The sequence below is a fragment of the Fukomys damarensis genome, unplaced genomic scaffold (assembly GCF_012274545.1).
Source record: "Fukomys damarensis isolate Sample0158 unplaced genomic scaffold, DMR_v1.0_HiC HiC_scaffold_6, whole genome shotgun sequence".
Taxonomy (NCBI): Eukaryota; Metazoa; Chordata; class Mammalia; order Rodentia; family Bathyergidae; genus Fukomys; species Fukomys damarensis.
In genome coordinates, this window is record NW_022900918.1 from 2,887,913 (window position 1) to 2,900,840 (window position 12,928).

Below are 12,928 nucleotides of genomic sequence, written 5' to 3' on the forward strand. Positions count from 1 at the left end.
TAATAATTAATAATATGTGATGCATAGATAGCAGCAACAGCTTTTCCAGGTTCTGCAGTCATCTGAACAAAATTATAAACATTCAGCACATTCCATTAAAAAAAGAAAAACCAAAGAAAAGAATAATAAACAGAAAACAGCAAAGTTCTGTTGCTGTTGTGGTACCTGGCACCATTTTTTCTATTAGCCTCTTAATCATCATCATCTGGAGAGAGAACATTCTAGAGTAATATCATTAAATGTAGCTCTGATAAAGCATGGTCCCTACTATGTATCATAAAGCAGGTACTAGATATTTTACATTCATAGAGGTATGATACAGTATGGTAGGTCCTACATCAATAATACTAGATTCAGTTTTGGTTTGAAGTTTACTTTGTCTGCAAATGAGATTGCTACCCCTGTTTTTTTCTGGGCTCCTGTCACATGGAGAATTGTTTTCTATCTTTTCACTTTCAGTCTATGGGCTTCTTTTTGCACTAGGTGTGTTTCTTGTATACAACATATTGTTGGATTTTGCTTCTTATTCCATTTTGCCAGTCTGTTTCTCTTGATTGGTGAGTTGAGGCCATTGACATTGATAGTTATAACTAATATGTACTGACTTATTATTGACATGTTATTGGTCTTTTGTTTACATTTTTTACTGTTTCACCTTCTCCTATTAATTTCTTGCCTTGCCTATTTTATTTGCTCTGTTGGGCTTCATGGTGTTGTTGCCTTCATTGTCCTTTTCTAGGATCTTGTTTAGAATTGCTTGTAGGGCTGGTTTGGTATTCATGTAGTTTCTCAGGTGTTCTTTGTCATGGAAGTGTCTTATTTCCCCATCCATTTTGAAAGAGAGTTTTGCTGGATATATCAGTCTAGGTTGGATAGTGTTCTTTTTTAGTACTTGAAATATCTCATTCCAGGCTCTCCTTGCCCCAAGGGTTTGTGTTGAAAAGTATGCTGTGATTCTGATGGGCTTTCCTTTGTATGCTATTTGTTTCTTTTCTCTTCTGCTTGTAGTATTTTGTTCTTCTGTTGGGTTTCTGGGATCTTGATTATTATATGTCTAGGTGTAGATTTTTTTTTATTGTAGCTAGTTGGGGTCCTATATGCCTCAGTTATATGAATGTCAAATTCTTCCCCTCTGTTTGGGAAGTTTTCTGTCATTAATTCTGCAAAAAGCTTTTTAAAGTCACTTGTATTTTCTCCTGCTACTTCATGGATTCTTAACAGTCTTATCTTATTTTTCTGTGCATCATCTAGGAGTTGTTGGATTGATTTCTCATGATCTCTTACTGTTTTTAATAGACCTCTCTTTTCATAGTAACTGACTGCAATCTTATCTTCTATATCTGAGAGCCTATCTTCGCATTCTTTTATTCTGTTGCATACACTTTCAATAGAGTGTTTAATCTCCTGGATATCTGTTTGAATCTGTTTTATGGATTCCATTTCTTTCCTATGTTGGGCGTTTATTTTTTCCATTTCTTTCTTATGGTGGGCCTTCATGGCTTCTATCATGGTCCTGAGCTCATCTATTTTTTTGTCATTTTCTGCTCTAGAGCCTCGATCACGACTTCCATTTTGCTCACTATCTCTATGGTTATCTGGGAAATTATTTTTGTTTTGAATTTTTCTAGAGCCTGATCTGTTTAGTTACATCCTGTGCTTTGAGTTCAGGGTGTCCTGGTGGTTCACTAGCGGCCTTTTCATCCTCATTTGCCCCACTGTTTGCCATTCGTGAACTGGAAGTCTGTCCTTGTGTCTTGCTTAAGTGTTTTCTCATTTTAATTTTTGTTGTCAGACTGTCCTTGCTTTAATCTCTGTGTTATCACTCAAATCTTCCTGATATAGTTGTGTCCTAGCTTCTGTGTCTCTAACAACCCACAGACATTCTCATCTTCATAACATCAGAGAAAACAGCTCATCAAATCAATGACAATGCTTTACCCTAACTGATACAATCAGCAACGCATTAAGATCAAGCACAACTTGGACACTGACTACCTGTGGTAGTCACTAGTCTATCACCCTTAAATCATTTGAATTAAATTGAAATCAAGAAGCAGTCCAGAACCTGTTTGGAGTGAACAAATTTTCAATATAGTGTATTTACCACGTAATGGCTCAAACAGAGTGAGGATGCAAGACCCCTGATTTCAGTTAGCTGATGGCTGAATCTCCTGACACTGACTGACCTTGAGCTGCAAGGCCCAGAATGAGTTCCTCATCCTTCTGAATGGTTGAACTCCGCAACATTCCATTACAGGTTTACCCCGCCCTTTCTTTAAAGATGTTCAAAGTTGGGAACTCAGAAAAATACCCTTGATGATCACCTCTGTCTTTGCAGAGTGGGTCCAAAGACTGGCACAGTCAGGAGGTCTGAGAGTATGGGGGGGCTTATGGGGGTTCAGGGGCACCCGCGCAGCTACCTTCCTGGTGCTTGAGTAATGGCGGCTGGGTCGGGAGCAGGCATGGCTCTCTGCATATCTGTTTTAATCAGTTTCATGGATTGCATTTCTTTCCTATGTTGGGCATATGTGGTTTCCATTTCTCTCCTGTGCTTTGCCTTCATGGCTTCTATCATGGTCCTAAACTCATTTATTTTTTTGTTTGTTTCTTTTCTAGAATTTCTAATAATGTCTTTCATTGTGCTCACCATCTCAGTAGTTATCTTGGAAATATTTTCTGTTTTGTGTTTTTCTAGTATCAGATTAATTTATTTTGTTAATTTCTGTGGCATGAGTTCAAGGTGTCTTGAAAGTTGATTGTCAGACTTTTCCACCTCATTTCTCCTACAATTTGCCATTCATTGGAGAGCTGGAAATCTGTATTCTATCATTTTTGTTTTTGTTATTTGTATCGTCCTTGGTTTAAGTTATGGGTTAGTACTTTGATCTTCCCAATATAGCTGCTTTTTAGGTTTATGACTCAGAGACACTCTCTTTTTCATAACATTAGGAAGCACAGCTTGTTAAGTCAATCACAACTCTTTAGCCCAGTTGATACAATCAGCAACACAATAGCATGAAGCACAGCTTAGAATTTGACAATTTGTGGCAGTTGTAATTATTAATCTATCACCTTTAGCCATGAGAATCAAATCAAAATAAAGGACCAGCCCAAAATATGCTTATAATGAATAAAATCTTCACTATAGCAACATTACCCTTCAGGATGGGGACTTAGAAGGGATTGGGAGGAGAAGACTAGATAGGTAGAATGTGAGGAGAAAGTTTCAAGTGAAACCAGAGGACACAGGATGATCATGAAAACTCTAGTAAACTGTTGAAGACAAGAGGGAAAGACAGAGTGGAAGGACAAAGACAAAAAGAAAAACTTAGCAGTGATAGGGAAACTATAAATTGCATTCACTTTCCTTTGAAACTAATGAAAATTGAAAGATGTTAAAAAGTGAAGAAAAGAAAAAGAAAGAATAATTTTGAATTAGAGAAAGAGCAGAAACAAACAGGGAGATGAAGATCAATGTGCAGGAGCAAGAAATTGAGTGGGAAAAAGAAAAAAGAAAAAAGGAAGAATTAAAGGGTGGGAAAAAGAAAAAATTAAAACTAAAAATGAAAAATAAGAGAAAAAGAAAGAAAAAAATTGAAGGGCCTCCTTCAAGGTATATCTATGCTGTCACAATAGACAATGTGGGTTGCAATGTACAGAAGTAAGTCAATTAGCTTCAGCCAGCCAGTGGCAGACCCCTTGAATTCAGGCTGAATTCTGGCTGCAAGGCCCAAATTGAACTCCCTGACCTCCTTCAGGGTTAAACTCTAGGTTCTATTGCAAGTTCCAGTTGTCCTTCCCCTGAAAATAGTCCAGATTCTGATGGAGGGTGGTGATCCCTTCAACTCACCAAGTATGCAATTTTGATGTACCTTCATTGTAGTTGTTGGCTTCTGTTCTATCTTCTAGTTCTCAGTACATGACCTTTATGACCACCTGTGACTCTGCAGTGTGAATCCAGGTACTGACACAACCAAGAGGCCCAAGAGCTCTTGCGTGTGTGTGGGGGGGGATGCTGCAGGGGCACCTACATTGTTGGGCAGTCCTCACTGGTCTGTTCAGATGAAGGTCTGGGGTTCTGGAGGGTGGGGAAGCAGCCTAGCTGCCCTAGTTGGCTGGGCATTCCTCACCAGTCTGATCTGATGAAGATCAGGATTTAGGAAATCTTACAACACTGTATTTAGTGCTTTTCTTTGATTACTTTTCTCCCAATAATAAAGCAAGCTATCTATGAGGTTTGTTACAATTTTTCTGAGTATCTCCTATATTATTTATTAGCCTCACAATAGTATTTTATACATTATGTTTACCATTATAAAACTGAAGATTGTATAGAAAAAGGTTATGCAAATTATACAAGACAGTGATTGTAAGTGATATAGGAAGTATTGAAACTTAAATCACGGGATATATCTCAGTGGTTCTGCCACCTGCCTTGCAAGGGCAAGAACCCAAATTTGATCTCTGGTACCAAAAAAAAAAAAAAAAGAAAAGGGAAAGAATCTTAAATCAATAATATCTAATTCTGTGGTGAATTACATTTTTATTAAAAGATGATACTAGATATTTGGTTATATCTTTATTATCTCAGACTACATATTAGTAAATTAATAATTTAGTAAATAATGTTACAAGTTAATTAGCACAAAATGTGTTTTATATTCTGCTCTGATAAAAGCACAGTGTGATCATGTGACTTGGTTTGAACAAAGTACATTAACAAACGTGACACAGATAGGGGCTTGATAACTACCTACACACTGAGATTTGTAGCATGCATTCTATTCTGAACATAGATATCCAGCAGCCCTACTGGAAATCCACACAAAGAAAAACACATAGCCACAACTATTGAGTCTGCAAATACATAAAATAAGAGGGCATCCTGAACACTCCAGTCTCACTGATACTACAGGAAGCAGAACATCTGTCTGTGCTCATCCTCAAAGAAAGATTTATGCAAAAAAAAAATTTAGGTTTTGTAATCGTTTCAGCAAGCAGTAGACAACTGAATCAGCAATATAATTATTGTTTATAACCAATTAATGAGTTAAATTCATGCCATTCTTTCTAAATTGTTTTAAAGGTATGTAGTGGTTTAGATCTAATGTCCCCAAGATCTCATGTGTTTGGAAGGTTGTTTATTATGGAGATACTACTCAACAATAGATTTATATTTTGATAAGTTCAGTAGCTGGGTGTGTATTTAAGAGCTGAGACCTTTTTGGGTGTGGGACACTGATGGATGACACAGAAAGCTGTAATCTCTCTCTCTCTCTCTCTCTCTCTCTTTCTCTCTCTCTCTCCCTCTCCCCCCATTTCTCTTTCTCTCCCCATCTCCCTGTCCTTCCTGGCTACTATCAGGTACATAAATTTTCTCTTTCATATACTTTTTCCATATTTTACTATCCTGGAGCCAGCTAACCATGGATGGAATGCACAGAAACTGTAAGGCAAAATAAGTATCTCCACCTTTAAATTTTAGGTACCAGATTTTTCATTCCAGCAAAGGGAATTTGACAAATACAGTTTATATCATATATTTTCATATATCTATCTATCTATTATCTATCTATCTATCTATATTCTTACATTTTGTTTCTCCCACATTGCATGTCTTTATTTCTCCTGTGAAGTCAATTAGTCTGCAGTATAAATGTAAATTGTAATCTATTTCCTCAAAATTGATGCTTTATATTTTCTCCCTTTTGTGTATATCACATAAAATCCATTCTGACCTAACTTCCATTCTTTAGTAACTTTTTATTTTATATATATCTATATCTACATCTATATCTATATCTATATATATATATATATATTTATATACACACACACACACGCATATATATATACCACGGATCGAACTCAGGTCCTTATGCTTGTGAGGCAGATGGCAGAAACACTGAGATACATCCCTGGCTATTTTTGTTTCTTTATCACACCTGCATTACCTTATTGGTAGCTATATTATTAATCTTTTTTAATTAATTTGTCTTTTTATCATTTAAATAGTGATATTTTAATTATTATGTTATCAGAAGAGGATTGGATCATGGGAACACTATAAGTATCAGTAGTTTCATCCCAATATCTCCAATCCCAATAACCTTTGGTATATTAATGAATCTGTGTTGATTGTACTTTCCTCCAAAAGCATTTGTTTTTCTTTATACACAGGAGGTTTTAGCTAGTGATTTATTCAATATAACTTCTTATTATCAATATTTTTAAAATCTTTCCCTAAACACCTCATTTTAAAAGAAATATTGTTTATTTTTTTAATCCAAGGATAATAATCTTCCAAGGGCAATGTATAATATTTGAATACCTTTATAAATTATGAATTGTTCAATTCCAGATACTTGGCTTATACATTATCTCAAATTTTTATTTTTTTTATGAAGAGAATATTCAAAAGCCTCCCTTCAAGTATTTTGAATTATAAAATACAGTATTGTTAACTATAATCAACCTCTCGTAATAGAACACTAAACAACTTATTGAGAAATAAGTTGAATCTGGCTGTGACTTTGATTGGCTATTATTAAAAAGATTAAAAATGACCAATGTTGATGATGAAGTGGAAAATGGACAATTTTTATGCACTGTGAGTGGGAATATAAATTAGCATCACCATTATGGAAAGCACTATGATGGTTTCTCTTCAAGTTGAGCACTGAATTATTGTATGATACAGCTATCCCACGAGGGAGAATATATATCCAAAGAAATAAAATCAGTTTATCAGAATGATATCTGCACTTCCATTTTTATAGCAACAGTAACGATTGCCATGATATGGAAATAAATTTGTTGTCAATTTAGCTTTTACACTTTTGATTTTCTAGGCCTTATGAATAATATCTGCTTTCCAAATTTCATGTATTTAATCATGCATGATATTTTCACCTGTAAAAAATTATTGCTGCTGCTATAGGCTCTTTCTATAATACTTTTTCTTGAGCATTATGTGATATTCTCAGCACTACTCCCACATCAAGGAGAGGCTCCAAACAATAGTTCTTATTCTCTTCACAAATGGACAAACACCACTTTGTTCTGGAATGTAAATGGCATTTTTTGCTTATTTTTAGTCTTGATTTTTTTTAATCATTCTGGTTTCCTGCTGCCTCTGCATTGAAGCCACAGGGTTTCCATTTTCCTTTTTCTTTTTGTGGGACCTGCTATTCAATTAAAATTATGTTCACTAAAATTTTAGCCAGCATGTAGGTGTGCATGCCCTGATGTTTCTTTAATAAGACTAGCAGTGTTGGCTGAACTACAACCTTCCTATTTTCTTTACCTCCTGTTACCACATTATATTTTGGTCTCTTTATTAATTTTACATTTTTATTTTCTGTAGTCAAATCATCTGTTTATTCCATTGTTCAGAATTCTTAGGTTATTTCTATAGTTCTTAGATCATCTCTGGTAATGAATTCTTCAGTTATATAATTCAAGTCAGTGGTCATAAAGAATTTCTTTAGTGCATTTATAGTATTGCTATAATTTTCCTAGGGAATCTATAAGTTTAATTTTATAATTGAGATTGTCATTTCATTTGTTTTCCAATGAAATAAGTAAAGAAATATAAGTCATTTAATTGATAGAAACCTACCATCTATAAGGGGAAAACTGCAAAGAGGGTGTTTGAGATTTAGTTGGATCAGCCAGGAAATTTCATCAGAATCTGAATACTTCCCATTTATTTGTGCTGCTCTTTGTTAGGTATTAGCTTTGAACTTGAAGACTGTGTGCTCATTGAAACAAAATAGTGTCTGCCATCTTAAGGTTCAGTTTTCTACTCCTGAATTATTCTCTACGAGAATCATGACTGGTTGTCACTGAACATATTTTCCTTCAAAGTATCCCATCAACATTGACTTCTACTGACTATGAAAGGAGAAGACTTCCTGTGACATAGCAGCAACTGGTTTCTGTCACAAAACCTTTCAATATTTACTAAATGCATTGTTAATATGATAGTAACCAGCATTTCTATAAATGTTATATATATATATAACATTTATAGAAATGCTGGTTACTATCATATTTATATATATATGGGTGCACATATTATATTACATAAATATATATGTTGGTGGAGATGGGCCATTAAGTCATACTTTTTTATTCTAAGGCTATCCTTTCCAGTGGAGCTAAGGAGTAGATTACAGTCACAAAAATATTGCTTGCTGTATTCATAGATGTAGTTGACACACACTGAAGCTGGTTGTCAAAATTTAGGGTAGTTGCAGACCCTGAGATAGTCCTTTCCTCATATAGGGCTCTATTATTAATCCGATTCAGTCACAGAGATAACAAACACCTATGTGCTGAGGAAAATCTATTTTAGCAACCCATCAATATGTTCTCACTGAATTTATAAAATATTTTATTAAAATTTTTATTTTGTTTCCCTTCATGTGGTTTTATTTCTGACACACTATGTAATATATCGTTTCATTAACTTTAATTAGTTAGTTCTTCTCGTTTCTTCAGTCTGTAGACTCCCATTTTTACTAAATATTTCAAAATATATGTTCATTATATTTATGTGCTATTTTATTAGTATTCAACTTGTTTGTATTTTTATTTCAATGTGTAAAATATTTCTGGAAAAGAAATATTTTGAAGAATGAATATGTATCTGACACAATACCACAATGAATCAAAGAATCACTTTTCTTTATTATAAATTTAAAATCTTCAATTACAAGGAATGTTTAATGTTGGAATTCTTAAAATTCATTAAGAAAAACATGATAGCCTAAAACATTGCAATATAAAATTGTTTGGAAAATTATATTGTTTTTAGAAAATTTTAATAGTTATAGCCTTCAAATTTTTATCTAAAATGCAATAATTTACTGTTTGTTTTTTTTTGTTTTTGTTTTTGTTTTTGGTGCTGGAGATCAAACTGAGGACCTTGTGCTTGCAAGGCAGGAACCTCAACCACTGAGCTAAATACCTGGCCCTAGAACTTACTATTTTTAATACAGTGTGGTTAAGAAAGATAGACAGAAACTGATATAAAAAGATTTCTTTATGTAATCTGCTTTTCTCTCTTGCTCTCTATCTGACTTTCTGGAAATAATTGAAATAATAGGACTTTCAGTTTTTTTATGTAATTATGTAAAAATAAATATAATTGGAATTAGGAGGGACAGAAAAAACATATAAATATATTTTTAGTTTACTTAAGAAGATAAATCACAGACAACATCAGAGATAACATAAGACTGAAAATCCTGCCTTTCACTAATATGAAAATGGTGTATAGATGTAGTCAAATATGTAGGAAGTCTCCAATTATGTTGTGTTAGCCTAAGGCTTGGAAAGAAAATGAAAAACAATCAGCATATATATCAATATGCTAAAAAAACATTATAATAACAATTATTCTTACTATCTAGAGATATTGTAACTGCTTTAATATCATAGTGCAATTTATCATCCATTTGTAGTATAACAATTATATTGTGCAGCCAGCCATACTAAAATAAAGCATATGAAATGGTGTACAGGCAATAATACTTCAAATGATAATAACATTGTTTTATGTTTAGACTATAATATACTTTTAATTATTATTTTAAAGTATGTTTCTACTAATTGAAAAAGTTTTAAAAGTATTAAGGTTTATTTTTAAATGTTCTCCAGGAGCCTCATGTGGTTATAGGGCTTTTTCAGGGGTGTCTAGCATGTGTGACACTAGGATGGCTTCCTGATGCAGTGGTAGGATCAGGGGCTCTAGAATGAAGGGTGTTAGTGGTACCCACCAAAGTAGCCTGGATAAGACATAATGGATACAAAGATCCGTGGCTATTCCTTTTAGCTTTGTTACCTTCAGCCCTCCATGAACTGTTTCTCCTTTGTGATACCTGTCTGCCATGCCACTCTGCCTTGCAGCCAACCTATTATGGACTGAAACCTCTACAAACTGTGCACTAAGTAAACCTTTCCCACTTCAACTTTGATCGTTAGTTATTTTGTCTCAGGAATGAGAGAAATGTAGCTCAGATGAACAGTCCATTGGGTTATGCCAACAACAGCCACATAGATCTCATGCTTATCACATCTGATTTCATCAAGAAGCCGTATCGAGTGACTAATGTTTCAGTAGATACTATGCTGCTTGTAAAATGACAAAATTCCCTAACTATACATTTTTGAAAATGTACACTGTCATTAAGTAGCATGATTCTGTGTGTATGTATGTGTTTATCTATAATAATGCACATGCATTTTTGTGAAAAGTTGAAACATCACATCACTGTCATGCATAATTTGAGAGCCAAAAAGCAAAATGTGTATTGCATTGGTCATGTAGGAATATTTTATCCTTAAGAAAAATTATTTTTAAAATGACCCTGATTTCTATTGACCTTTCTATAGAAATTGTATTAATCAGTGTAGGTGCCATAGGTTGTGACTTAAACAGAAATGAATTTACTGAGTTTCAGAGGTGAAATATCTAAGATTGGGGTTCAGTCATGGTCAGGGACAGGTGAGGCATCTTTTCTTGCTCTATATATGGATACCATCTCTTGGTGTTCTCATATAGTTTTTCCTCAGTTTGTGATAGAACAGAAATAAGAAGGATGCTCTGTTGTTTTGTCTTTAGGAGGTTCCTAAAGTCTTCATAAGGCATCAAACACTATTGCCACATGTAAACCTATTTACTTTGAAAAAACTCTATGTCTGTATTCTATCATATTCAATGATGAAAATAAGAGTACAATGTATGAATTGGAAGGGACAGAATGAAATTTAGTCCATAATAGAAATAAATTCAAGATCTTCCCCATAAGTTTATTGGTTTTGGTTTTGTGTAAGTATAGTTTTAAATGGAACTTTGAATGCAATTATAAAGACCAAAAAAAAGTTAGAATTTTACAAAATAACAAAAAATGAAAGGAATACAAGTGAGAATATGAAACCTAAACAAATGTTATAACAATCTACCTGATAAAGTAAGTGAAAAAAGGCAATGAAAAATAAAATAACAAAATGGAAGACAAACTTTGCACATACAGAAACAAATCATATAAATTAAAAATACAGTCTTCAAATTTAATAGTTCTACTGATACATTAAACTGTGAGAGACTGCTTGGGCCTGCATAAGATGGCTGCCCTCAACCTTAGCCTTTGCCTCGGTGGAAAAATCCCACTAGACTACATACGTGACTTTTGGCAGGTCTAGCCCCTGGGCAAACAGGGAATCTTACAGAAAAAATAGCCCTTTGTGCTAACCACAGGGTCACGGGATCTGGAGCAGGAGGCCGGTGGTATTTCCTTGTCCTGCTTGCCCCTAGAGATTGTTAAGTTAAAGATTGCATAGGGTTAACTGTTGATGTATGCCTTCCCACTTACCCCTCCCCACATTTGGTAAAATACTGATTGCTGTATGGTTAAATGCTTGAGTGACTCATGTGATTGGTAGAGGATTTGTTTGAACTGTCCAGTAAGCTTGCTGAACCTTCCCCCTGGGATAACAGTATATAATCATTTTGCTGAGCCAATAAAGAGCCTTTGATCAGAAACCAGACTTGGGCAGTGTGCTCTAACTTCTTAAAGATTTCCTTCACAGACATTCAAGATCGGATCGGCCTCTGATGACCCACGAATAAGAGGCGGCTCTCACCTCCTATTCCCCGCGGGACGGGGTCCCCCCAGAGAGCCGCATTAAACCACAAATTACACAGAGTTGTAGAGAACTTTATTGCACTGGAATATATGTGTGAAAAATTACCAAAAAAGCAACAAAGAAAGAACATGAGAATTGTCATGATTGAAATCATTGAATTTTATTCAAATTCATGATATTTTAATTCAACAATGCAAATATTTTCTGGTAGTAGATTGACATATATTTAGTTATAAAAATCTTTATATTTAACCAACAAATGTTTATTTAAAGCTTTCTATATTCTAGCTCTCTAAAGACAAAATTATTAATTTGATTTGAGATATCACATAAAAACAGAAATTGTACTTTCATTATAAACCAATATTTTTCAAGTAGCAAATATAAATTATTTGTAATTTAAAATAGTAGATTGCATTTAATATCAAATAAATATAATTTTTGGTTTCTTTGGAGTATACATTTTCAAGATTTTTAGAATTGTGACTATTCTTCATTTTCAAGGGCTGGGGATTTAACTAATTGGTGCCACCACCAGCCTTGCAAACAGAAGGTCTCAAGTTAGATTTCAATTACCCCCCTAAAAAAAAGAAAATAAAAAAATAATCCTCTCTACATTTCCAAGAAAAAAGGTAAAAATTAAATCATTGATTCTTTGGAAAAAAATTGAGAATCAAGCAAAAATGTAAAAAGGAATCAACTAGATTTTAAGAAAGTAACTTATCCATAATAAAAGAAGGTAAGAAATAAATAACTTTTCAATTAGTTACATAAGGCAAAGCTCCTTATACTAAGCTAAGTTGAATGTAAGGCTGACTCCATACTCAAGTAATAAAATTTGTTCCAAAGTGACCTTCATATAGAGTCAAATATATCCTAACTTACCATGTATATAGTAACTGAATCTAAGAATATAGCCTTACAATCAAGTAACTGTCAGTGAATTGTTATTTTGTAGAATAACAACATATTTGCTCTAGGAATCAAGGTAAAATATTTCGGAGTAAACTAAAATGGTCATTGTAAATTACTATCAAGTATTTTTTTTAAATATGAATAAGAAAGAAAAGCAAAGCAAACATTATCAAAGTTTGACATTTAGTAAAACTAAGCAAAGTATGTTTGTAATAAGTTTGAATTCTTTGTAGTAGTCTATATCTTTCTGCATCTGATACTTGCTTATCAAAAATTTAAAGAAAAATAAGCTTCCTTTTAATAATCTTTTCAATTTTGATTTTGGAAATCACTAAAGGAAAAGTATATTTTAAAGATT